The sequence below is a fragment of the Mustela lutreola genome, chromosome 3, assembly GCF_030435805.1.
Source record: "Mustela lutreola isolate mMusLut2 chromosome 3, mMusLut2.pri, whole genome shotgun sequence".
Taxonomy (NCBI): Eukaryota; Metazoa; Chordata; class Mammalia; order Carnivora; family Mustelidae; genus Mustela; species Mustela lutreola.
This window is the reverse complement of record NC_081292.1, coordinates 153,550,050-153,566,349: the sequence shown is the minus strand read 5'-3', so window position 1 is coordinate 153,566,349 and position 16,300 is coordinate 153,550,050. Positions and strand designations below refer to the sequence as shown.

Here is a 16,300-nt window from a genome sequence, read left to right as displayed (position 1 = left end):
CAACCCACCTTATTTTTACAGCATTTAAGCCCTTGGTTTCTCCAACAGTGGTAGGAGTCACCTACTACAAGCTGCATGTCTGCCTGGGTTTGCCTCCACATGGACCCTTTTGGAGAAACAAGTCCCTTCCTTATTCCACTGGGACTAGAAATTACTAAGAACTAATAGGACAGATAGAAGATAAGAGTGTTGATTACGAGGAGGGAGAATTGCTGAGAGTTTGGGTGGTCAGGAAAGGCTTCATAGAACAGAGGTATTAGCTGGGTCTTATTAGGGGGGTGTGGTGTTGATAGGCAGGGGAAGGGCATTCCAGACCATGGGAAATGGGAGGGGGAGGGTTGGGACAAAGGCAGGATGAAGAATGTTGTCTTCTGAGGACAATCAGCAGATCAGTCTGGTCTGACAGATGTAGATGTGGGACTAGAAAGGGAGGGATGGGGGTATAGGGTAGGAAATTTTAAGAGTGTACAGCTTAAAAAGGGGCCCAAATTTCAAGCTAGAAGGCGAGACTTTATTCTGTGAGCTAGCATATGAAATTTCAAGTGACTTCCATAACTAAACCAATTCCTTTAGCAAAAACAACAGGATATAGTTAATGCAATTAGGAAAAAAAAAAATCCAAACATCTTAGCATAGCCCACAAGATCCTACATGATCTGCCTACTGTCCCAATCCCATCTCTCACCAAGGAAGGCTGTCAACTGGAAGCCTTCTTTCAGAGAACTCTCACTAGATGGGAGAGAATCTTTTCCGGAGGGTTGGTAAGAATGGGGCATTGCATCTGGATTGGGTATCTCACTGTCCACTGCACACATCAACTTCTGGATAGTGTTTAGCTTGGGCTGTGGGAAAAAGGGATGGAGACATGTGAAACATTAGTTGGATTTTTTTTTTCTTTTAAAGAAAGAATCCTAGTCTTAGAAAGTCATAGCAAATATGGCTAATGCTAACATCTTTTAGATGTGCTGATTGGTTCATTGGGATCTATTATATTATTTTCTCTACTTTTCAATATGTTTGTATGCTTGGAGTATTTTGTACTTGTAAATATTTCAGTGTTCAGTTAAACACATTTTGATCCTATACCTAAGTAGAAATATTAGTGAGTAGGCCAAACGATTCACCCTTATAACAAATCACAGCTATTTAAAATTTTAACTTTTTCTTTAATGAATAGATCAGAAAATCACAATAGCTACTTCTAACTTTGAGTTCCATATAACTGGCATCTCTTTCCCCACAGATGTGCTGTGTTCCCCTGGATGGAACTGTTCACCTGGGGAGAGAAAGGGCTGTTACAGGATGAATATTGGTGCTTCCCCAAGAGTCATAGGTTGAAGCTCTAACCCCCATGAGAGACCATTGAGAGGTAAGTAGGCTTAACGAGGTTATGATGGTGGGGACACTATGATAGGGTTATTGCCCTCATAAGAAGAGAAAGATAGCTCGCTCTTTCTTTCTCTGTCTCTCTTTCTCTCTCTCTCTTTCCATGTAAGCACAAAGAAGAGGTCATCCACACACAGGGAGGAGGCAGTCACCTGCCAGCCAGTAAGCAGGCCCTCAACAAGAACGGATCTGCTGGCACCTTGATCTGGAGCTTTCCAGTCTCTGGAACTGTGAGAAATCAGAATCTGTTATTTAAGCCTCCCAGTCTCTAGTATTTTGGTATAGCACCCCAAACAGACTAAGACAGGGGCATTGAGGTACAGTGTTCTCTTTTGCTTGTCTCTCTTTCTCCTGCCCTTCTTAGAGCCGTTTTTCTTATCCTGCACAAACTTGCCAGGTAGGTACATATATTTAGGGTTGAGAGGCAAGAAACATTTTAATATTATGTTTTCCCCAACCTCCAGAACCACCAGATACACTGACTTTTGCTTTTTCAGCTCATTCTTTTATATTAGTCACCAGATATTTTTCGTTATCTTTCTTTGCCAGTTCATAAATTACACAGTAGGTACACTGAGTCCCGTTATTTCGGGCTTGTGAGTTTCTTCGGAAACCACAAAATTATCTTGGGCAATGACCTGTAGTTTTTAAATGGGCTGTAAAAATCTGGTGTAACAGGTTGTCTTTGAATGTGAGTTAAGGTTCCAGCATTAGGAAAGTGTAATATTTGTCACTTAAAGATGCCACCAAGTATTTCATGGACTCGTTGTCATTCATCATTGTCAGCTATTTCTTGAACACCAGGAGTTCATAATATCGTACACTGGAGCCTAGAACGGGGTCTTAAGCAAAAGACAATAAATCCAACAGCTTTTAAAGAGTGACTTACAAGCTTCAATCTCTCACAGAAGGGCAAAATCCTAAAATAACTTTCCAAATAAGTCCACAGCGACTGTCCCAAGTATCATAATTACATCATTAATTTATGAGAATGCCACTTTTAAGTCAAGTAAGAGCTCATAAAGTCTACTTTCATTTGTAGGTGTAGTATGTGCATAGTGAGGAAGGCAGGAAAAAATCTGCGGGAAAAAGAAAAACTCAATCAGCAGTTGAGACTAAATTAAGTTCCATGTTGACTTTTAAAGGGTTATTAAACTCTCATTTAAGACTAGTTAGAAATTGGTTAATTCTGCCCTCAGTTAAAGATCTAAAGCCTAGAGCCATTTTATTTAAGAAATCTATGTAACATGGGGGATGGGAACAAGACCCAGGGCTTAAATACTTCCCAGGTGGCTTGTGTGCTGGGGGCGGAGAGGCGAGTAGACACTCAAGATGTTCATTTGATAATTGATAATTAACAAGACTATAGGAAGTCTTTCGAATCACTAACTGGGGGTCCAGGCATTAAGTGTGAGCCGCAGCAGGGTATGGATTTGCAGCATGGGAGACTGAGTTCAGTGATGGTCTGGTAATCAGGGTGTGAGTGCTGGATGTCTTCAAGCGGATTGAAGAGTCACATGGTCTGAGGGTCTTTGAGCCCTAGAAGATCTTGAAATCCTAAAATTCTGTATCATTTGCATTATTTGGAGCAATGCAGAATCCTAAAGCAACAACATAACAGAGTGTAGAAAGTAATTTGGGGACCATAGGGTCCAACATTTTCATTTAGAAAATAAGGAGACCAAGACCAAGAATGGGAAAAACCAACTCCGGGCAGCTCTGATAATCCTACAGAGTGAAGTCGAGAGATGAGCTGGGGATTCCCAGGCCTGTGTGCTTATCAGTAATGCACAAGAGGTCTGAAATCTCATGTAGTCTCAGCTCTGTGTTCAGAATCCTGCCTGAGTCCAGTGTTCACATCATCCTCCTGCTTTCTCCCCTAACTGGAAAATGTATGCACATACAAGAAGTACCTAGGATGACGGAGGGAAAAAAAATCAGAATTTCTTCTTTAAATCTAATGAGGCATCTACCTAGGTAGACTTTTAATCTCATTATGAAGCTATGACTAGTTGTGACGGAAGTTTATTTTAATGTAGTTATTATAACAGAGGAATATTCTGGTGTGATGAGATCACCTTAATTCACTGTAAAACATCTGTGCGTGGTGCATTGTCTGATGCTCTTGAGTACGAATATCACTTCTCAAGGTAGAATTCTCCGCATCTCAATTTTCTGTCTGGCTTTTAAATTGTGTCTAATTAAAGGATTTCACATTCCTTCACAATATTGCCTCCTCAAGCAGAAATAAAACGACAGAAACACATTCTGTGTTTTTTCTTATGAAAGACATTCTATTAATATTTGGGTGGGTTATTTTGCCTGAAGTGTGTTAATTACATTAATTAGCCTTACTTCAAGAACAGTAACTAGGAGTTGGTGGAATGAATCTGAGTTAGAGCACTGTCATTCCAAAACTTCCCTTCCTTTTCCCTTCCTCCCAACCTACCCTGCTTTCCCACTATAAAAACACCAGGATATTGGAAAGTGCTACTCACTTGGAATTGCTATCATGCGTGTTATTTTTGAGATGAAAGCACAGACACTACAAGAATAATATTCAACAATTTTATTGATCTCATAAAGAATGATGAAGCTCACAGAATGGGAGCTCCTCGGGAATCAAGGACACATAACACAGGATTCTAACCTTAACGAGCAAGGCCACATTGTTCTCTTGTTTTTCCTCATGTGTATTCTCTGGGTCACCTACCTGGAAAAGAGAAGGAAAAAGAACACTCTGTGGTGGGCGCACCAAGCAGGCGGGGGACAGTGAGCTTTCAACCACCTTTATTGAAGCAGAAAATACCATAGGCTAAACTCCCTCCCCAGATGTCACTATTCTGCGGAATCTAAAAAGGACCACATATTTTTTTTCTTGTACCCTGGCTGCTGATGGAAAACATTACAAAATCCTGAAAGAATAAAGAACTTGCCGATGTAAACTCTGTCACTGTTTCCGCCGCAGCCATGCCCTGTGGACTCTGACAAGGGTCACCTCCTATTAGAGCAGGCAAGGAAAAACAATCGTGATGCCCGGTCTCTATTCAAACTTTGCAAAGGTCATTGCCCTCATTCCAGCTCTCAATGAAATGCAGAGATTGTATTTTACCCTCTTGCAGATTCTGCAAGAAACTGTCTGCCAGGAAGGTGCTTCTCAGCCTTCAACGTACACACTAAATCATTTGAGGATCCTGCTTAAAAATTCTGATTCGGTAGGTTTTGGGGGGTGGACCTGAAATTCTGTATCTCTACCAAGGTCCCAAAGAGCTGATGCTGTTAGTGCCTGGACCATACCGTCAGCAGCAAGGGTCTAGGACAGTGGCTCTTAAGATGTGTTGATCATCACCAACAGGAGGAAATCTATTTTATGTTATACATTATATTTACACATTTTATGCCATAACTTTATATCCATGCATGTAACATTTGTGTGAAAATGGATCTAAATGAATGTAAAATGGAAACAACAGCTTCATAGAACAATTCCTACCTTCACCAGCTGTGACATTTTCTTGTTTTCTCTTTTTAAAGATTTTATTTATTTGTTTGTCAGAGAGACGGAGAGAAAGCACAAGCAGGAAGAGGGGCAGAAGGAGAAGCAGACTCCCCGGCGAGTAGGGAGCCAGATGCGGTACCCGATCTCAGCACCCTGGGATCATGACCTGAGCCGAAGGCAGATGCTTAACTACTGAGCCACCCAGGCATCCTGAGCTGTGACATTTTCAAGACAAATTTTTCTTCTGTAATTATTTTGATTTAGTTGGTAGTTACCCAAGTTTACACAATATGATAAAATTGCAGAGATCTATACACATATACACTCAAGGAAGTTCACGTACTGCAAAATCTGTAATGTAATGCAATCTGAGTAACTCTGAGAATTGTGCCAAGGTCGAGTCCCTGGTTTAGACATCCTACTATAGTCCCACAAGATGGAAAGCAAAGGGTCCATGGGGCCTCTCTGTGCATTTCTTTGCAACTTCCTGTGAATCTATACTAATTTCAAAATAAAAAGTAACAGATAGTAAGTGGCGAGGAACCGGCAAAACAGGTTTCAAGACCACTTATGCACTGAGAGTCAGTTTGGAAAACTCTCCTCCGGAATATCATAAACAGTGATGGGTTGTTTCACCACACAGTTGCTGTTAAGTGGGTGAGGCAAAGAGGAGTCTTGGGGTGGGACGTGATGGTGGCAGTGGCGGGAGCGGAATGGGAGAAGGAAGGGAGGAGCCTGGGAGGAGGTTTTCTAAGGGCTGCTGGGTGGAGGGGGTCATAGATGATGCATCCCAGAGTTAGGGTGGTAGCCCACATGTGCAGGGAAAATAAGAAACACCAGCATCTACTGGCGGTCCAAATTTGTCTCCTGATATTTCCGCTTTTCAGAGTGGAGCCCATCTAACAGAGTTTTGGTTTTGTTTTCATTTGAATGTGTTTTTTTAAAATCTGTGGTAATGCAGTGTAAACACAGAGCCCAAGAGGATTTGAAGATATTTGGAAGAGAAACTCTAAGGGGTCTTCAGAGAGTCAGGAGTGGGAAATACTTAAAAGGCAAGCCTGGGGGAGGGGTCGTCAGCATGTGGGGAGCAGCCATGATTATTAGCCCCGGATTCAGACCTAGGGAATAGAGAGGCAATTTTACGTATTGAACTCGTTAGGCGTTATAGTAGAGCAATGCTACCCTGCAAACCACAGAACTGTGTTGTCTCATTTTTCTCAAGATAACATAAATCACAAGAAAAATAGAGAAGAAGAAAAAGCACATTCCTTGGCCAGAAGCTTATGAATGTGGAATGGGCGAGGAGTGATCTTAATTTAATTAACTACTATTTTAATGTCACCAGATGCTGAAAATATGAATCATACAACGGTTTTCAATGTAATACCTAACTGATATAGCTAAATGGAAGAATGAACTTAGACCATTTTTGCAAGGCTTTCTTTCTTCATTCACTTCTTTTTTGCTTAGATGCAAGTTCGTTTTCTAACTAGATAACTCTGAAGCATTATTTTGCTCTTGTAATCCAATTGCGGGTAAATCAGAGAGATCTGCAAAGTCTAATTTCGAAGAGAAGAAGGTTTTCTCTGTACGGTATAATAATTCATTTCAATTAGCATGATGAAACAAACTGCAGAGCCATTTTTCACTGAAAATGTTGTGGTGGAGTTCGGGGAAATATTAAAGACATTTCTAGAAGCACAAACAAGCTTACACATGCACTTAGTTGCCCTAAGGAAGAAGAGAAGATTACAAATTATCTCATCACACAGATAAGAATGCTCTGTCCTCTTCAACACTTTAGGTGAAACAGAATCATATGTGGTTTATTTATAGTCATTCAACGTGTGATCCCAGGACATGTCCCATAAAAATATCCCTTTTACTCACATTATTCTTCTTTTAATGCACTTATCTATCGAGAAGATAAAATAGTATCTATTATGGGTTTTAATAAAAAATATGATAGATAAAAAAATATCCATAAGAACAGATATTGCTTCCAGGAACTGAATGATATTGAATAAAACTGATATAATTAAAGGTTACCGAGAAATTTCTGATATAAGCTTAAGGGGATTTCAAATTTTGTAAATAAGAAATGTAGAAAAATCAGTGTATTAAAGACAGAGCTTGTTGTATATGTGAACATGCAAGTTTGTGAAGGCTGAATGTGTATTGCCAAATGACTTGTAACAAACTAAAGAATGAAGTAGTAGGAAGCTGAGAAGAGCTGTAAAACTAATTGGGGTCCAATATGTTTTGGGCTGCATTTAATTTTCCTGAGGGGAAGAGAGGTCAGGAATGGAATGAAGTCAATGAGAACAGGAATAAGACTCACAGGAAAAAGCAAAAAAGCAAAATGGCCAACATTGAAAGGTCAGTGAATATCCTAGAGACAGGAAATGAACTTTAAACAAAATAGAAGGTAGTATTTCTATCTCTGTTTGAGAGTTGTTAAAATTGCTACTTAAAGAGGCAACTTCAATCGCCAGGTGTTGCTTGCGTAGAACCTACTTTGGGTATCTATTTAACTTATTAGAAATATCAAGAACATAGATATTTTGCTCTGGTCAAGAAAATAAATATTTAAATGCACAGCAAAATTCTTGCTATTTACCAAGTCTTACTTCCTATTTTACTGTAATATGTTTTCTTGGAAGAAAAAGAAAAAAGAAAAAAAAAAACAATTTTTGAATCATCTCTCCTAAGAAGTCTTCATTATGCTAATGACTATTAGAGTCTAAAAGTCTGCCCATAGTGTGAAATCAAATAAGGTAAATTTCCTCTTTTGTTAGAAAGTTACTGCTAGTCAAAACCCTTTGGGGTTGATATTTGACATGCTGCATTTTACAAAGGGAAAACAGGATTGCAAGTTTGGTTGATAGTCTTTTGCCTCTACTCTCTTAAGTGCTAGCAATGACAGAATAATGCAAATTCTGAATTAGCATCCAAATGCTTTCCAAAGTAAAACTAAAGCAAATAATTGCTACTTTGAATTGCCACATCTAAGGGCATCTTTTGATTCTACAAAGCCTGAGTTTTAAAAAATAAGTGTTCATGGTTCTATTGAAGGCTAATAATCATTAAAATTAACAATTGTCAGAAGGGTTGTTTTCCTTAAGGAGGCATTCATAATTGGGCTGTCTTGGTGCCCTCGTCTTCTCGTCTTCTCCTGCCTTCCTGCTTGATGCTGTGGGATTCTGGGAAAAAGACCATATGATGCAGCAAGATGATGCTGGGGTAACAGACAGTATAAACAGGCTTGTAAAACTCAAACAGGTCGCCAACAAACCGGTGTTGTGCCTAGAGCTTCCAGTAACACTCGCGTTCTCTTTTCTCCCCCAAGCATTCTGTTAAGCTTTTCCTCATATATCACTATTGCATGTAAATATTTGGACTGGCCCTTCCTGGCACTATACACCTATGTTATGCTTTTAAAACTGTGACTCGTCCTCTTCCACCCACTTGTGGGAAAGACTGTTTTGCCTACATTTTTTTCCCCAGTCACACGTATTCTGAATTTTTTTGGCATTGCCGCACGACAGTTTGCTCTAATTTGGCTCTGCAATGGAGTGTTACCAAGGCTTTCTTCCCCCCTCCCTCTAAGCAAAGGAATGAGTTGGAGTGTGTGCTATACTTTGCTGTCTTGGCAAGAGCGGAGGAGGGTCAGAAAGGAACCAGGATGTTCTTTACCCAGTGCTCCTGGCCCCACTTCCAGAAGCTAAGGAGGAAGTTGGAATAGGCTACGACTTCAATGGGATACCGGCCCTGACGGCATTTGTTAGAAAGACCTGTACCCCAAACTCTCCATAATTGCTTAAGAGCGGCAATTTGATTGTTGAGGTTACAAAGAGACTTGCCTTTGAGTTGTATTTGTTCCACACATGTGCTTTTTTTCTACTTTGATTATAAGTTTATTTGGAAGAATGATGGAGTTTGTTGGGAAGGGGAATTAAAGACTCAGAGATCGCCCCTCTCCACCCCACCACTGTGAAATCGAGAGTCTCCCTATCCTAAATTTGGCCCACACAAAATTTCATGTGTTTATAAGGTGCTTGAACTTATGAAAGTGCAATGAAAGTTTACAAACTGGATATATTTTTCCTCTTTGGTCCTTGGTTAAGCACATGAATGGCAAACAGAAAGAACTTATCTGAAAAATCAGCAGGGTAGCACTAGCTGGAATGTAATTTTACAAAACCTGGCCATCTTTCAACAAGAGTGGGTGGATTTTTAGCGCTACAAATGTTTGTGTATTATGAAGTATTTGCCATGGTGACAAAGCTGGGAGAAACATCCCATTAGCCACAGACGGGCTACAGATTGTTCTGATTATCCATGTCCAAAATTCAGTCTGGCTACGGCTTTGTGTTATTTTCAGTGTTTATAAGTGCTCCATTTTTTTTTTTTTCAACATACTAACCTACAAGCAAGCAAGTATGGATGTAGGTAGCTATTTAACTTAAAATTGCCTTTGAACATGTTCTTAGGGCTTATTCACATAACCTATGTGTAGATCATGTGTGTGTCATCATTACATTTACAGCAGATATGTTGATAGTGTTAAAAATAACAATCTTTGAAAGAATGACAGACTTGTGAAAAGTATCCTGGAGCACTTATTAAAAATAAAAAGGGTCATAGAGAGAGAGTTCGAATAAGGAGCAGTAAAATGTCTGCACTAATTTATTTGCAGGTATTTCTGACTATTGATTTCGGTTGTAAAAGTTAGAGCTTCTATTTTTAAAAGTGACTTTTATCTCAAGTATATGGGGAGAAATGTGAATTATAAATAGCCACCAAAAAATATGCCACTGAATGTAAAGAATCCACATGTTCCCTCTTCCAAACATTTCTCTGCTAAGAAAAACATGAGAAAAATTCTAATGACTCTTTGTGCCCCTGTTTTGGGGGAGAAAATTTATAAGAAAATGGTGTTTTTATGTAGTGGAATGAATTGTCAATGCAATAAAACCTAGCATCAGACAGAACTGCTTTGAAGTCACCCATGGCTGTGCAAGATAGAAAAGATAGAAGGCAGGCAGAATAAGGGGGAAAGAGGCTAGAGAAAGAAAGAGAGAGAGAGAGAAAGAGAAAGAAAAGAAGGAAGGACGGAAGGAAGGAAGAAGGAGGGAGGGAGGAAGAAAAGAAAAGAAAAGAAAAAGAAAAAGAAAAAGGAAAAAAAAAGAGGAAAAGGGGCGTAGCTCTTAAGGTCATATAAAGGTTCAGGGGAAAATGTCACAGAAAATTAATCCTTATCATCTGAGCAGCGTTGCTGCTAAGTTGACCCACAGTGGAAGCAGGAACAGTCTGGAAATTTAGTGAAAAGACGACACAATTAATTCTGCACCTGCTCCATCTCTCAAACTTCTTTTGCTTTTTTGTGTGACTTTTAGTAGAGGTGCTACTGATGTTCCTTTCTCACATAAACAAGGAAAAAAAATCTAATTTGCTTATTTATCACTCAGTCTTCTCAGGCAGGTAATAGGACAGATTATTTCACTAGACAGGACTGAGGAGAGACATTTTAATGAGTAAATAAAATGCCTATCACAGGTATTTTGAGCAAATAAAGTTTTGCTGACTCCTTCCAAAAATTGTGCTTTCTCAATTCGTTTTGAAAAGCACTAATTCGAGTGCACATCTGTGCAAACTGAGCAGTTGTTTCAATAAAATATAGTCAGATTTTCATATTCTCTAAATATGCTTGTGTTCAAAAGTAGATCTACCAATACATTATACGATTTTAGAAGAAGCAAATTAAAGAAACTTAGTTTTATAAAGATGGAGGATTCTGAAGATTTATTTCCATACTATGGGAAGGGTCTGTAGTAAATGTTTCTAATAATCCTATTTCTAAGCTTAGCCTGTGTTTTGAGGTCTAATACCAGTTATGTTTCTTCTTGCCAACAAACTAGTTAGTTAAGGTTGGGACTATCCATTCAAGATTTCGGCACATAAAACATCCCAGTTTCCTAACTTCACTAAACAATTTCAGCGACCACAGAGCAGAGAATAAGAGTGGGTCATGGGCATCGGGGGCAGTACTTTACTTAATACTTGGCCACCATCATTGATTTCTAGCTTACATTTGCTTTGGAGTTCACATTTGGCATTTTCCAAAAGACAGTCTGGACCACTGCCTTCTCAGCTTGAGCTGAGATGTTCACTGGGGCTTTCTCTATCATATTTTGTTCATGACTAAGTAAAACTAGACTGACATAAAAGGCTAAATTCCTGACACATCTCTTCTAATGGCAGATTTTCATATTTAAAGAATTCCTGGCACATATTTGTATTTCAATGGAGCCCTACACATCTGTTACTTATTTTGGTGCAGCCTCTATCACATATGCAAAAGTCTTTTGCAGATAAATTACTGCATTTCAATCTGAAATTACATAAAAAGGATTTCATTCTTTAGAAGAAAGTTCTTTACACAGTTTTCACAAAAGGATCATAAGGGTTCCCCACAAAAGAAATAGGCATCACACTGTGTGTGCAGCAAAGTGTGATCAGTTACTGGAGTCACTGCTCTAATAATAGTATGCATGCATTCTTTATTAGAGGGCACGCATGCAGAGTTACATCCACTGTGGGTACAGACAGACAAGTGCATCCTGTTTGCCATAAAACTGGAGGCCTAGGATTTCTATAGGTTTCTATTTGGAAAATGCATCACATACCCACTTCATCCCACAACTTCCCTCCCCAGGCCCAGTGAGCATCAGCAGAAAGATACTTGCAAAAACTCTTCCTCTACATCTATATCCCCTGCACACCATCTCCTCTGCCCCTCCCTCCCACCTGGCAAGCAGACCACTATGCACATACCACCCAAAAGGCTAGCTTTTCAAATCAAAGGGAAATTTTAAAACCCTGAACCAAATAGTCCAAGGGGATGGCTTCCATCCCTTCTCTCTACTCAGGTGGGAAGAGAACAACTTACCTGATTGGTATAACTGGATACGAGGCCGTATTCCTTACTAGAGATCCAGTCCCTTTGAAGCTTTCTGGACCTGACTGCCCACAAGCAACCCACTTTGGCATTTTTGCTTCCTGTGTCCTTATCTGCACTAACCAGAGCAGCCTCTCTGCCGCTGCCACCAGACAAGGTCAGTTCAGGGGGAGGTAAAGCCTATTGGCCTCAGGTTTGAGTCACGTTCTCCAATCCATTAGTGACAAAGAAAGCCAATTTTTGCTTCCTATCTGACCTCTTGTATTTACTCCTCTCCCTCAAATTCAGGGAGAAGAGGTAAGTGATCCAGGGAACTTGCAAATACCAAGTGCCCTTTACAGCGAGTATCTTACTGTTCTAATGTTTGCTTGGCTATATACCTTCTTGCTAGACTATAAGCAACCTGACAGCAACACCTATATAGTTTTTTCATCTTTGTAAGCCCTGGACTAACACAGAGCACAAGATTCAATTAATGTTGCTTGCATCCATCAATCAATGGCACTAGCACCTAATAAAATAGTAATGAAATGATAACCTAGTTTTAAAAGACTTCATTCAAGCAATTACATCAGCTGTATTAATCATCATCTAAGGGAAAGTGCTATGTTGTTTGAATGATTTAATCTAATGAATATTAGAAGTCCTGAAGTGTAAGGGTTAACCCCCTTTCCCAATACCCCACCCCCCACTCCCCAATTCTTTCCTACCACATAACACTATTTATAGAATCCCTCACTTTTCAAATAGCCCTCATGGAGATTGAGTAAATAATACAGTATTGAATATGTAAATATCTCCAGGAATCTCCAATCTTTCCCTGAAGAATAACTCGTTGTTAGTTCCCTGAAGTATTTCAAGGACACAAGCACTGAGCCGGGAGCTTACTTTCCTGCTTCTGACTTCACAAAAAGAAGGGAGGTCCCAGGAGCAAGGTGGCATGGACCCCTGAAAGCCTTCACAATCCTCATGGTATTTCCTGGAGTTATACATACAAGCTTGAAAATATTCTTGACACAAAATTTGAGTCATGCTAAACACCTTTCCCATAAACATATGTGGCTTTATGTATGGGTTAATTCAAGCAAGTTGTTGTTCTTAGTAATAAGCATTAAATAGTCATAACTGAACTAGAAAACTTCACTTTAGAGTCACTCTAAGACAAACAGGAGAGTGGCCCACTTGAAAGGAACCAAACCAACAAGGATTATAATATCCAGAGAGAGGGTTAAGCAACTGTGAATGAACAACTGCTCTTTTTTGCTTTCACTATTTATGGATGAATCTCCATCTTCCATTTTATTGTTTTTGTGTTGTTCGGGGTGGTGGGGGCACAGAGTTTCTGACAACAGGTGGGCACAATCAAGTCCCTTCATCATTATGCATACCTGTGATGTTCATATAATAAATCAGCAATTAATTTTTTTCTTGCCAAAGATACTACTAAATAAACCTTAAAACCCATTAGCTGCACCAATACTTTCTTTCTCTTGTGTATTCTGACCCATTAATTTGACTAAATTCACTCAACTAATCCACTAATCTACTTAACTAAATCAAATCTTTTCAATAACTTGTCTCTATTCCTCTTATTTATTAGAAGTGAGAATGGATTTAGTTATACAGCTTCCGGGCAGAAGAAAAGACTGAGGCAGTAGAGATGTTTTTTACCTAAAGAATGCTTTAGGAAAAGGGGGGAAAGGCTGCCATCATGGAAGAGGTAAGAGAATAGGTTTTGGAGACTGAGGTAGGTGAATGAGAGAGGCTACGGACTGAGAGGAAGATGGGAAGCAGAGTCAGTGACAGGGCACAGGGAATTCTGGGAGGGTGACCTGTTAGCAGGAAGGGTTGGGGTTGGCTGACACCGGAGCTCCAGGTAGAAGGAGCTACAGATTGCTCATAGCTATAGCCAACATTCTCCTACGCCACCTCTGTACTGGTGTGAGCTAGAACTCCAACTGAGAGAGAATAAATAAGCCAACTTCTTTGGTTTTCAAAACAAGATGTCCCTTTTGCTGCCTGATATTGAAAGTACAAGTATATGACTTCAATATAAAATACATCTACACTCTAGACACTTGTCAGAGAGCTTTACCTGGCCTACTTTGTGTAATTTTACTGTACTTCGAGTTCTTGTCAGCAGGAACTAGGATATAAATTATAAATAACACAAACTTAAAAACAACAACAATAATAACACCAAACCCTCCTGCTCTAGGGTTGACAGCACGATTAGATATCCCTGGATCAAAAAAAAAGTATTCCTTGTACTTTCTTTGCTCTGTTTAAGAAGGCAAGAAACTGTTGTATATTTTAGAAAGATTTTCATCCACACTCTTACCTTAAAATGTAAAAGCGTTGGCATGAAAAGGAGTTGACTCCAGTTATCTGGAAAACATGTTTACATGGAACACTTCATTCCCCGGCAATGTCAACCAAATGATGTGTCATTACAAGAAGCAACGATGCATAACATGAAAGAGAGTTGGACCCACCACATTTCATCACCCTTCTGCTAGCATTCCAGAAGACCTTCTTGTTCTGCCTTTACTTTACTGAATCAAATATCCAGCGCTACCCCAGGCAGTCAAATTGCTAACATTTTGATTTTTAAATCTCCATTGGAAATTAATGCATAGGTACATGACAACAGAAAAGGAAGCAATAATGTGAAAAGCCTAGGCACACCATGACATTTTCATTTTATATAAAGGCACTTACATTTTAAAATAGATAGCAATGAGTCATCTTAAGAAAGATACTGTATCTTTGTATGATAGTGTTACTGAGCTTAATACTGTGTATCTTCTCATCCACCAGAGAAAGAAAAAGAGAACACTGGGTTGCCTTTTTCTTTTTAAGATTTTATTTATTTATTTAACAGAGGGAGATCACAGGTAGTCAGAGAGGCAGGCAGAGAGAGAGGAGGAAGCAGGCTCCCTGCTGAGCAGAGAGCCCGATGTGGGACTCTGATCCCAGGACCCTGAGATCATGACCTGAGCTGAAGGCAGAGGCTTAACCCACTGAGCCACCCAGGCGCCCCTACTGGGTTGCTTTTCATTGACCTCTCAGGCGTTTTTCAAAACGACAGCCACATCATGCAAATATTTAGTCAGTCCCTGAAAATTGTTAGCAAGAGGCAGTTCAAGGCAGCCTTCTTCATTTATTACCGGCATTGCTATAACAGTACTCAAGAAATATAGAGGGGCACACCAGTCTCCTGTCCTTCAGCCACTCTACTGGGAATTCTCATTCCATCAACGGAATGTGTCTGCCAAAATCAAGATGTAAGGTCTTGCAGATCATTTCATTTGAGAAAACATTAAAAAAGGACTAAATAATGGGTGAAAAAAAAAAAACCCTTGATTTTTTTTTTTTTTTTAATTTGGGGCAAGGAGGGTGGAGATTGATCTAAAATGGTCCCATTTCCAGGGAAGACATTTGTTATTTAATTTTTAAAGATTTTATTTATTTATTTATCTGACAGATAATTTTAGGAAAAAATTTTAATCTGAATTCCAGCAAAATCAACACTGATGGAATTCAGAATTTGCAAGAGAATGAAACAAGTCTCAAAGATAATCAATTATGTTTAAAGAGCAAATGCTGAGAGATAAATTATCACGTGTTTGGTTGTATAGGGAGAGGATTTGTGTCAGCAAGTCAAATAAAAGGGAGACTAGGGACCAAATGTTCAGGGAGAAACATAGCCATGGCATCCAAGCCAGCTGGTCAGTAGGTTAGGAGTGGTCCAGGACTGACTGCCTAAAAGTCACCAGAAATTAAGGGCCTCAAGTGACTAATTGGGAAGTCAACCAGCCTCGATTAGTCCCCAGCTAAGGAGAATAGTCCTTGGTCTTTCCATTTAAAATAGACTCTAGGAAGGGCCAAAGGTAACTTAGAAAGGTAACTTCTGCTGCCCCTTGGCTGTAAACATCCCCTTTGTCATGAGAATATAACAAAGCTCCCTATCATCACCAGGTCAATATTTTTCCTGGACTTTTCAGGATACCTTCTCCAAATCACCATGAAAACCATGAGGGTACTTCAAATAAATCTAGGGTTTCAGGTCCCAAATCCCAAGACCCCTCCTTATCATGGCTGTCTTACAGGTTTAGAAAAACTTTGGGCAACCTTGGAACATGGGGAAAATGTTATGTTTTACATAACGTAAAAAATAGGATTTTGTAATCTGGGGAGCTCCACTGACCATGAACCTATAAATTCAGACATGTCACTTAGGAATAAGGAGAACATAAAAACTGGTCTGCCCACTGCCAGTTTATAGCTACTATCTCAGAATAATTGTAAATACTGCCTCATTACTCCTAAACATCCCAGTTTGGGTTCTGTATTATCTGGGAACATTATTAGAGACCCCATTAAGAAAAATCACCTTCTGACAAAAAAAAAAAAAAAAAATCATTTGTGTGTAGAAACTAAATGTAGCTAGC

General features: G+C 39.5%; 1 long non-coding RNA gene across 1 annotated transcript in view; it reads right to left on the bottom strand.

Annotated features, from left to right (window-relative positions):
• Positions 1-4,006: 4,006 nt before the first annotated feature.
• The window catches only part of LOC131828136 (uncharacterized), a 56,676-nt gene continuing 44,382 nt past the window's right edge, over positions 4,007-16,300 (bottom strand). The window contains exon 3 of the long non-coding RNA XR_009352251.1: positions 4,007-4,099. This is a non-coding gene — a long non-coding RNA (uncharacterized LOC131828136). The remainder of the gene's footprint in view (positions 4,100-16,300) is intronic.